General features: G+C 46.2%; 1 pseudogene; it reads right to left on the reverse strand.

Annotated features, from left to right (window-relative positions):
* Positions 1-7,826: 7,826 nt before the first annotated feature.
* Positions 7,827-8,065, reverse strand: LOC139263581 (U2 spliceosomal RNA; annotated as a pseudogene).
* Positions 8,066-11,361: the final 3,296 nt, after the last annotated feature.

Below are 11,361 nucleotides of genomic sequence, written 5' to 3' on the forward strand. Positions count from 1 at the left end.
AGGAATATGTGTACACACCCAACAACTAGAAATGTTACCTTGTTTGGCATAAATGTATGACATATATAAAAAGGTATTTACATGTAATTCCCTTGCTACCCTACTATTTCCCTTTGGTGCAGAGGGTCGGCTAGTAAGAAGTAGGCAAATGCCTAGAATACCTGCAGTCAGTAATACAGTAAATTTATACATTTTGGCAAAAAGTAATTGTCCTTATTAGATTTCAGCTTCAGTTACGGGTGCTCGTTTAACGTGTGAAGCGTGGATCCAGGCTTTCTTTCCTTGGACTTTAACAGCTGCCTGGGTGGTCAATAACACTTGGTAAGGTCCCTCCCACTTGGCACCCAAAGGTTCTTTATGCAACTTTTTCACATACACCCAGACACCCGGGATGATGTCATGTCCCCCTTCGGGTGGATTACCCCAAGCTGCCGATACCTGTCGGGAAACAGAACTAATAGCATTGGTTAGGTTCTGACAGTATGATAACAAAGTGTCACTCATTAAGTGAACATCAGCTTTCCGTAAATTGATAGTTCCTGGCAGCGACATGGGTCTTCCTGTTATAATTTCAAACGGGCTTAGACCTGTAGTTCTGTGCGGGGTTGCCCTAATGCTACATAGCACTATTGGTAGTGCCTGGGGCCATGGTGTTCCTTCTTGGTGATATTTGGCAAGCCATTGTTTCAGAGTTCGATTCATTCGTTCTACTTGTCCTGATGATTGTGGATGATAAGGACAGTGTAAATCCCACATAATGTTCAGTAACCTACAGACTTCTTGGCAGACAGCACCTTTGAAGTGTGTTCCCTGATCTGAGTCAATGCTACTCGGGACTCCCCATCGGGGAATGTAATCCTTACACAAGACCTTTGCAGTGTGATTGGCTATGGCTCTTTTAGTTGGGACAGCTTCTACCCATCTAGAGAATCTGTCGACCATGACAAGAATGTTAGTGTATCCTTGGCATGAAGGAAAAGATATATAATCAACCTGCAGATGCTGGAATGGTCCGACAGGGGCAGGGGGCCTCAGTTGGGGCATTACCGTGATGGGTCCAGAATTATTTTTCTGGCAGACCACACAGCGGTCTGTTACCAGCTAGGCATGTTTTTTAAATCCCCGACCCCACCAACTTTTCTGGAACCGTGCCGTCATCTGTTGTGAGGCCAAGTGTCCCCACGAGTGGATCTGTTGGGCTAAAAAAGGCATAAGCGCTTGTGGCGCGACTGGCTTGTCGGTAACTCTTTGTCTCCAGACACCATCTTCACATAGCTTAATTCCTGCCTCAATCCATGTCCATTTTTCCTCTCGGGAGCACTCGCCTTGCATTGTTTGAAGGTCTCGTGTCAGAGTCCTGAGTGCTTTCAATCTGCACATCTGTGTTGGTTCTTCTGGAGGAACGCCCTGTGAGGCGGCATCTTTAGCTGCCTGGTCGGCTAGGGCATTTCCCTGTGCTTCTGTGGTATTTTCCTTGGTATGGGCTTACACTTCAGGATGGACACTTCCTGAGGTAATTGTATGGCCTCTAGTAAGTCTCGGACTTCTTTTCCATTTCGGATAGCAGTGAGGAATCCTCTTTTCCGCCATAACAGACCAAAGTCATGAACGACTCCAAAAGCATAACGCGAATCTGTGTAGACATTAGCTGCCTGTCCTTCTGCTATTCGACATGCTTCTGACACGGCCCGTAACTCGGCCTGTTGTGCTGACGTTCCTGAGGGTAAACATCCTTTTGCCACTACCTCATATAAGGTTGTAACTGCCCATCCTGCTTTTCTGGTACCATTGTCAACAAAGGAGGAACCACCTGTAAACAGGATGAGGTCTGGGTTGTGCAGAGGCTCCTCTGCTGCTGAGGCTGCTTCTTCTGTTTCTTTTAAAATCTCCACACAGTCATGCTCTTCACATTCTCCCCCCTCTTGCTCCCTTGATTCTGACATCGGGAGCATAGTTGCGGGATTAACCGGGCTGGCCCAGACGATATGGAGATTAGGAGCTTCCAAAACTACTGTCCAGCGGGTCCATCTAGCTGCCGTCACCTGAGACATTCTAGTCATAGACAGCAAAGCATGTACGGCGTGGGGACACTTGACAATCAGCTTTTGGTCGAGGACTAGACCCGCAGTGGTCATTACCGCTCGACATGTAGCTTCCATGGCCCTTAGGCAACTTCCCCATCCGAGGGCTACCGCATCCAGTTTTGCCGAATAATAACCAATAGGTCTTTGCCGATCCCCATGTTCTTGTGTCAGTATAGCTGTCATATATCCTTCTTTCTCATGGACAAACAGGGTAAATGGCTTACCACTGTCGGGGATTCCCAGAGCCGGTGCCAAACACAAAGCCTTTTTCAAACTCAGGAAGGCCTCTTGCTGTTCCTTAGTGAGGGTGATGGCTTCTTTAGAGGCACGTTTCCCCTTTAAGATATCATTCAGTGGCTGAGCAAGCTGTGTGAAGGAGTCAATCCAATTTCTGTTAAAGTTACACAATCCCAAAAAAGATCTTAGTTCCTGAATAGTGGTGGGTTTTTTAGCAGCCCGAATGGCTGCAGTTCTATCCTGGGTAAGTTCTCTCTTTCCTTGTGAAATCTTTTGTCCTAGGTATACAACCTCTTCTTGGGATATTTGTGCTTTGTCGATGCTGGCTTTATGTCCTTTCAACCAAAGATGGCCCAGCAAAGCTCGTAAATCTTGTTCATGCTGTTCCTCCGTGTTTGAAGCTAGCAAGATATCGTCCACATATTGGATGACTGTGGATGACAGGGGAGGTAATTCTCGCAAATGGCTTTGTAAAGCCATGTGGAATACCGTAGGGCTGTTGTGGAAACCCTGCGGTAACCGGGTCCAAGTATACTGTTGTCCTTGGACAGTGAAAGCAAACCACTGTCGAACCTCCGGTGCCAGAGGCACCGACCAAAATCTGTTGGCCATATCTATAACCGAGAAATATTTATGTTCCGGTTTGAGGGCATTAAAAATGGTGGAGGGATCTGCGACCAAAGGAGCTTTTTGATCAATACACTGGTTAGCTTTCCTATAATCGACAGTCAAACGCCAAGTCTCATTAGATTTCTGTACCGGCCACACGGGGCTATTGGAGGAGCTATGCGTTTTAATAAGCACCCCTTGTTTCTCCAATTGCTGAATAACCGGTAAGATTCCTGCGATGGCAGTTGGACTGATGGGATACTGTTTAGTGCATGGAGGCTTGGTCCCGGTAAATGACGCAGGCTCCATTTGGAGTAGGCCACAATCGTTCTTATCTTCAGCCCATATCGGGTGTTCCTTCAATTCTTCTTTCTTCAAAGTTCTAATTGGCCATGTCACCCGACCATCCTCGAAATGCAACGATGAATCTATTTGGATTAGAACGTCCATTCCCAAAAGGGGTTGATCTGCTGGGCCTATCCATTCCGGCGTGGTTAGTTCATGTGGATCCAGCCCTATAAGTACCGGTGTTGTCCTTTTAATTTCCATTTTATGGCCCCCAACTCCATAGGCTGTACGTGCCCGACCATTCAACGGCAAAAAGTCTCCATATTGTAGGGGTAAGCATGTTAATTCCGCCCCTGTGTCTAAAAGACAGTCCACATCCTTATCGCCCACCCTCACAGTTATATATAGCCCATCTCCCCTCTGTTGTATTAGTGTGAGGAGGGGGGCCAGGGTGGGCTCGTTTTTTGCTATCCCAAGTAACTCCTTCTGTTGTTGTATTGTCAGTCGCTTAAATGCTTCTATGAGGTTGTTATCTTGTGACAAGCCTGGTTTGTTGGTTGAATTGTATCCCTGGCTGCGTCCTCTTCCCCAGCCACGACCTTTCTGTTTTGCCCTGCACGTCTTGGCCCAATGACCTTCTTTCCCACAATAATGACATTTTCCGAGTAATTTTCCTAATGACTGTTTATTGGAATCCTGGGATTTCCATCCCATAGCCTGTACAGCTCGGACTTTAGCTCCCATATCCCAATCTAATTGGTTACATCGATCCACCAATGCTGCAAAGGTAGTTCCTCTACCTTCCCAGTCCGGTAACACTACCTTAAGCATTTTGGACAGTTCTGGCTTTAGACCTGCCACGAAAGCTGCTTTCAGGGGACCAAACACTTGTTCATCCATTTCCTCATCTGTATTATTCATACCCGAAAGTTCTAGCCACGTGCATCTAAACCGCTCGTCATACTCCAGGACCTCCTCTGTTCCTTTCTGTTGGCAGGCTGCAATTTTTCCCCAGTCTGTCTTAGCTGGACTGAAGGCTTGCAGCCAGTGTTTAATCGCCTCCCATCCTGCATCTAATTCTTGCTCATCCTGCCCCAAAGCTTCTTCTACCTTGTCGTGCAATTTTCTTCCCTGTGTTTTTGGCACCATTATGGTCAAAATTTGCACTCCGTTCCAGGGATGAAGTTGATATATATTTCTTAAGCGGTCCAATTGGTCCCACGTTTTCACTTCCCCTTTCTTTGGATCGGACAATTCCTTGGACCATTTATCAATTTTCTCTGGGTCTGCCGGATCATGAAATAAGTATTTTTCATACAGCCTTTTCTTCGTTTTTTTGGTTCCGCCCTCATCCGCAGTCTCTTCTGATTTGACTGCAACTCGTCTTTTTTTAAACAGGGCAAAGCGCACCCCTAATTCTTCATCCTCCGACCCTGTATCATCGGAGGATTCAGAATCCGTATCTATTCCTCGGTCGTGTCTTTGGGTTTGCGCTTTTAATTTATCCAAACATGGATACCCTGGGAATTGACCGATACATTTTCCTTTTCCTATTACTGTCTCTTGACCTAATGATTTTTTCCATTCTTTAATTTCACCTTTAAGATCTTTAACTTCCGCTTCCAGCTTTTCGAGTTCAAGTTTTTTCTGTCGCAGCTGTGCACAAACACCTTGCAATTGATCCTTTGTACTGGTCAGTTCTCGATCATGTTGGGAACGCATTATAATTTCATTCCGCTTTCGGATCTGACCCATAACAGCTAGGGACCATCTAGTTCACTCTTTATTTTTCATACGGGTCGTTTTTCCCCAGACCCTTTTAATCTCGTCCAAGGACCATTGTCCTTTGGAGGTTCCGTACTTTTGTTCGATCTTAATACAGGTTTTAGATAAGTTGAATTCTTGCTCTATGTATTCTTTCAACTGTTCGAGAATTAAATCTAGTGAAACTTCAGTTGGTGCTTGCCCACCTTTAACAGTTGTAGGCAATTCTTTGCTCTTATCTCCTGCTGCCATAATACTGATTTCTTTACTGGGGTCTCGAGTCGTAGGCTTTCCAGCCGATCAATAGGTCGGTGATTAATTAACTAACACACCGCCGAAGTTAGACGTCTATGAGAGCTCGAGCCGACTACCAACCGGAGGGTTATCAAACCGGAGGCTTTCGGAATCGCGTAGAAGGAGAGGCGAATTTAGACTTTTGACCGAGGACTTTTATAAAGAGGAGTCCTTACCTCAGTATGTAGGTCCGATGTCCAAAATTCAGTTTCTTTCCTCAGCAATTGTATTTGTGACGCCAAAATTGTTAGATCTCTTAATTTCCAATGAAATACGAACTCCGATTGTAGTTTTAATGTCACTTTATTTCTTGGCAGACAGCAACAAGCTCTTGGCTTTAAGCCAGGTCTTTGTCCTTCTGAGACCACATGGTCAAAATGGCTGTACTTATACCTGGATCAATTTACAGAAAAGAACTCGCCTTCTTTGACCTTATTGGCTCAATTAATAGTCTTTTAAACTTTTAATTGGCTCGCTAACCAAAGTCCTAAAATGTCAAGTTGATTGATGACTTAATGCAACATGCTGAACTGCACGTAGACATGGGAGTCTGTGTTTTCTCAACCTGTCTAAATGCAGCCTGTTTGAATTCTCTATCACCCAGTTCATACCCGCACTCTCCTTCCCCATTCCCAGTACATGCCACACTCTCTGTCCCCACTCCCAGTTCATACCACACTCTCCTTCCCCATTCCCAGTATATGCCACACTCTCTGTCCCCACTCCCAGTTCATACCCGCACTCTCCTTCCCCATTCCCAGTACATGCCACACACTCTGTCCCTACTCCCAGTTCATACCTGCACTCTCCTTCCACACTCCCAGTTCATACCCGCACTCTCTTTCCACACTCCCAATTCATGCCACACTCTCCTTCCCCGCTCCCAGTTCACTCCCAGTTCATGCCACACACTCCTTCCCCACGCCCAGTTCATATGCGCACTCTCCTTTCTTCTCCCATGCTACTCCAGTTTCCTTCACTTCCCCGAGTACTCTGGGGCTCTTACCCGAGTCCTGTTGTTGTTGCTGTAAGATAAATAAGTTGACTACATGTGATGGGTAGGAATCCGTGATCTTATGCAAGTTCCCACTGACCAAATGCAGTTACATTCAATCACAACTTTCAGCAACAGGAGCAACATGATGTGTAGGAGCTGTGAAATGATTCTGAGGAGGATAGAGAAAGGAGAAAGGAAATGGCATCGAGAGGAGAGGGCACCATTCTGCACTGATTTCTGTGATTGTGCATTAGTGGAGCAAGCCTCCAAAATGCTGGCGGTCAAAAGTGGCTGTCCAAAGCTGATCCTGACCCTGACCCTGTCATTTAATACCTCTCATTCTAATGTATGGAGTTCTATAGCAATGTATAACTCTCACTGCATTTACCTGCAAATATTGTGAAATGCATACAGTAGCATCTACTCTATGTAAAACCATGTTTTGAGAGCATGCAAACTTTTTGCAGATAAAAAAAATATTAAAAAGAGCAAATCGGTTTATATAATTGACTCGGTTAACAGTTCATTTAATGGATACTATCGGGGAGGAATTTTAACCTGGAGCTGTGTGTGGGTGGAGGGTTAAAAGCGGTAAAAATGCGAGCGCGTTGGGAAGCCAGCTCCGACCCGCCCGACTTCACGTTTAACTCGAGCAGGTCAGGCTGGTTGCACCCAACTCCCTCGGGAGAGGCAGGTTGCCGATTAACATAATCGCCCAATTGGAGAGATATTTCAACACAATTTTAAATTTATTGTCGCATCTGTGGGTTTCCCGGGATTCTTGAAACTCACCAGTGAAAGCAAGGCGAAAACACAATGGCAATTGAGGCAACTGGGTCAGACTCATGGAAATACTGCAATGAATACTCAGTACTCACAGCTGCTTTCTGACCTACTGGTGGGAAAGGATTTGTTCACAGTACTTTTGCACTTGGAGGTTTTTGAATGGATGGTGCCTTGGCTGAGTGAGATTGGACCTCAGACGAGGAGCAATATAACCAGCACCAGCAACTGGAGCAGCAGGAACTTGTTGTTCAGAGACCAGCAGCTGGACCGCAGAGAGAGGAGGGCAGCAGAGGGGCACCCAGAGCTAGCAGGAGGCACGACCCACGACACAGAGAGTACAGGCAGAGGCAGAGTTTCCTTGGCATGTCGGAACAGCAGTACTTCATAAGGCTCAGGTTGTTGAGTCAGGTGGTGGCAGTGATCTCCAGCCTCCGAGAAAAAGACCTGTTCCCAGCTGTATCTGGTGACCATGAGTTCCCAGTGGCTGTCCAAGTGACCACTGCTCTCAATGTTTTTGCCGTCCGATCCTTCCAGGGTCCTGCCAGAGACATATCCAGGATCTCCCAGTCGGCGGACCACAAAGGCATAAGATATGTGACGGCTTATTTGCCTGCAATGACACCAGTCAGAATGAGCAAGCTCTTGGGTTTTTTTTTTTGAAATTCGTAGCCAATCGTTCCAATTCTTTGTCAAATCACAAACGCCAGAGGTCACCTTGCACACGCCAAGGATCACGCTGCGCCAATGCTCTTAGCCAAAAGGCCTAGAGCCACTGCACCGTTCCTGGAAGTACTGCAATACCAGGTTCGTGCCATGGAGGTGGATGGGTCAGGTCCCCCACACACCTTCGTGGAGGTGGATGGGTCAAGCCACCCCACCCACCTCCTGTTTCCAAAAAAGCAAGCATATACCTTCCTGATCCAGGGAGAACCACCCGGAGGTCATGGTGGCTACTCCCCTGTCAGGTCAGTTACGCATGATCTTAGCCAAAAGGCCGAGAAGCGATGAAATTCGTAGCCAATCGTTCCAATTCTTTGTCAAATCACAAACGCCAGAGGTCACCTTGCACACGCCAAGGATCACTCTGCGCCAATGCTCTTAGCCAAAAGGCCTAGAGCCACTGCACCGTTCCTGGAAGTACTGCAATACCAGGTTCGTGCCATGGAGGTGGATGGGTCAGGTCCCCCACACACCTCCGTGGAGGTGGATGGGTCAAGCCACCCCACCCACCTCCTCTCTTGGGTTTGTTTCTCTGGCTGGCTTCCCACAGGTGCAGGGCATCATTAGCTGCACACATGTGGCATTCCATGCACCCCCAGTTCAGCCAGTATTCGTCAACTGTAAGGACTGCTACTCCATCAATGTGCAGCTGGTGTGCAACCTTAAAAGGATATTTCTGCAGGTGTGTGCAAGATTCCTGGGGAGCTGCCATGATGCTTTTGTCCTGCAGCAATCCAAACTCCCTGAAGTCTTTGGACCTGAAGCACTCTTAAGGGGTGGCTGTCAGGAGACATTGGATACCCTCTTCAAACTTGGCTGATGACACCTGTCAGAAACCCAACCAATGAAGCACCACAGCGCTACAGTGAATTCCATTTGACCATCATATGTGTGGTCGAACAAGCCATCAGCATGCTGAAGATGTGCTTCAGGTGCCTGGACAGATCTGGAGGTTCCCTTCAGTACACAGCAGCCAGCGCCTTCAGAGTGGTGGTTGTGTGCTGCACTCGGCACAAGGTTGCACAGCAGCGAGGTTTAGACCTGCAAAAGAAACAAGGCACAGAGTAGATCGTCTGCAGACAATTCCGAGGAGGAGAAGGAAGGTGATGTGGGCAGTGCACCACAAGCTGCTCACATTGTTGCCTGGGATGCACCTATTAATGCAAGGTTCATGTAGGTTGCACCAGTGGGCCAATGCCAGGAGCATATGCAATGGCCACTCTTCCTGCCCTTCCCCCCCCCCGCCCCCAATGCGACTGACACAAAGCAATCCTGCAAACAACCAACCACCCCTTGCTCATCAGCCCCATTGGTCCCTGTCAATTCATGTGCTCCCATTTATTATTAATCAAGTTAAAAGGCGATTTGCCACCCAGCAACCAAGGATGGGCAAGATGGAAAAGTAGTGCAAAATAATAAAATTTATGTGATTCTACTAAAGAACAGAGGGGTTAAAATTCCCCAGTTCCGTGCCTCCTGTTAGCGCCTCTGGGAAGTCCTAACAGGTCAAGCCCCTCATCTACGGAATCAACCTCATGAAGCTTCCCTGAACTGCCTCCAATGCAAGTATATCCTTCCTTAAATGCAGAGACCAAAACTGCATGCCGTACTCCAGGTGTGGCCTAACCAAGACCCTGTACAGTTGTAGCAGGATTTCTCTCCTTTTATACTCTATCCCCCTTGAAATAAAGGCCAACATTCCATTTGCCTTCCTGATTACTTGCTGTACCTGCATACTAACTTTTTGTGTTTCATGCACAAGGACCCTCAGGTCTCTCTGTACTGCAGCACTTTGCAATTTTTCTCCATTTAAATTATAATTTGCTTTTCTATTATTTCTGCCAATGTGGATAACCTCACATTTTCCCACATTATAGTCCATCTGCCAAATTTTTGCCCACTCACTTAGCCTGACGATATCATCAGGTAGCTGGAGCTCCCCATCTCCAATGGCCAGGGACGCCGAAATGCCACTGAACGCATGCGCTTCCTCCTCTGTAGTTGTTAGCTGTGAGATCTGTGGAGAACCATCTCCAGTTCTCGCCCTCTCCCTCATGTTCTGTGCTCTCTTCTCCTACAACACAGAATGTACAGAGCTATGAGTGACTGTAATGGCATGTGCTCACCCGATGGATGCAATGTATTTGGTGAGATGGACAATCAGGGACAGGCATGAAATTGCATAGAATGGGGGTATGGGTCAGTGTTGAATGGATAGATGGGAATGTGAGGAAGTGCATAGAAAGAGAAAGATGGGTGCGCATGCAAGGAAAGTGAGTTTGAGGAGTGAGGTGATGGAGCAAGCTTGACAAGGTGTGAGGGGGTGGGGTGATGCACTCAGCAGGATGTAGTGGACTGTGCAACTGCACTTAGCTTTCCTGACCTGGAGGAGCTTGGTACAATTCTTCTTCTGCTGACCTCCTGGGCCATCTCCAGCCATGCCTTCTTTGTGTCGGCAGCAGGTTTCTTCCTCTCTTTGCTGGGGAAGATTATCTCTCTCCGAATATTCACTGAACCCAGCAGTACATCAAACAATGCACTGTTAAATCGAGGCACAGCCCTTGACCATCTTGAATCCATCATGAAACTTCTTCCTCTCTTTGTGCAACCTCTAAACTCGTCCAACTTCTATCTTTGGATTGACCCTTTAAAAACTGTAGTCGAGATCGTGCCAAGCATTTTCTTATCATATCCGCTGTCGAGCAATCGACATCAAACCTGGAAGTCAAATGAAAATGAGGTGGTTATATTAAAATGCCAGACAGACGCACTGAACTTACTTCTGGGTTTTGCACACGTTATCGGACATGCCCCCCCCCCACTCCCCCCGCCCCTTCACCACTCCCAATGTGCCTCTGAGTTAATAATGGGGCCTATGGTTTTATTGCTGGGTTACAGATTTTGTCATTTTGAAAATTGTTTTGTTTACCGTGGTGCCATTTTTGATTACTGGCCACACAAAGTAAAAGGAAAAAATATTCAAAGTGCAAAAATTGATCTAATGTAGTTCTCTCAAAATAGAATCCAATTTCGAATCATAGAATTATAGAATGGTTACAGCACAGAAGGAGGCCATTCGGCCCATCGAACCTGTAATTTATTCGATAAAATCCATTTTCATCAGGATATAAATTCTAATGAAATTGGCAACATGTTGTTTTGAGAACACCTGTTTATTAGGTGAAGACAAGCTCTATTTTATAGTACTTACTTGATTCTCATACTGCAATAGATCAATCACTGCTTACTATTGCAATTACAGTAACTTGCCAACAAACAGCAAAAATTGTTACTGGTGTTCTTGTTTTTTATTGGATAAAATAACTAAGCTGCATGTTCTTAAATGAATGTCACCTTGCCACTAATTCCCATTATATGACTCAATGATTTCCACAAGAAGTTCAACAAACATCCTATAGCACTGGAATTCGGATCAGTTCTATGAATATTAAAGCAGTCCACCCACTCTTTAGTAATATAATGACAAAAATATGCTGCAGGAAGTAGGTTGTTTTTAATCTCACTCTGCAGCAGTATTAGAATTGACAGATGGACATTTAAGTGAAGCCTGTTGGTGATAAT

The sequence above is a fragment of the Pristiophorus japonicus genome, chromosome 4 (genome assembly GCF_044704955.1).
Source record: "Pristiophorus japonicus isolate sPriJap1 chromosome 4, sPriJap1.hap1, whole genome shotgun sequence".
Lineage (NCBI taxonomy): Eukaryota > Metazoa > Chordata > Chondrichthyes > Pristiophoridae > Pristiophorus > Pristiophorus japonicus.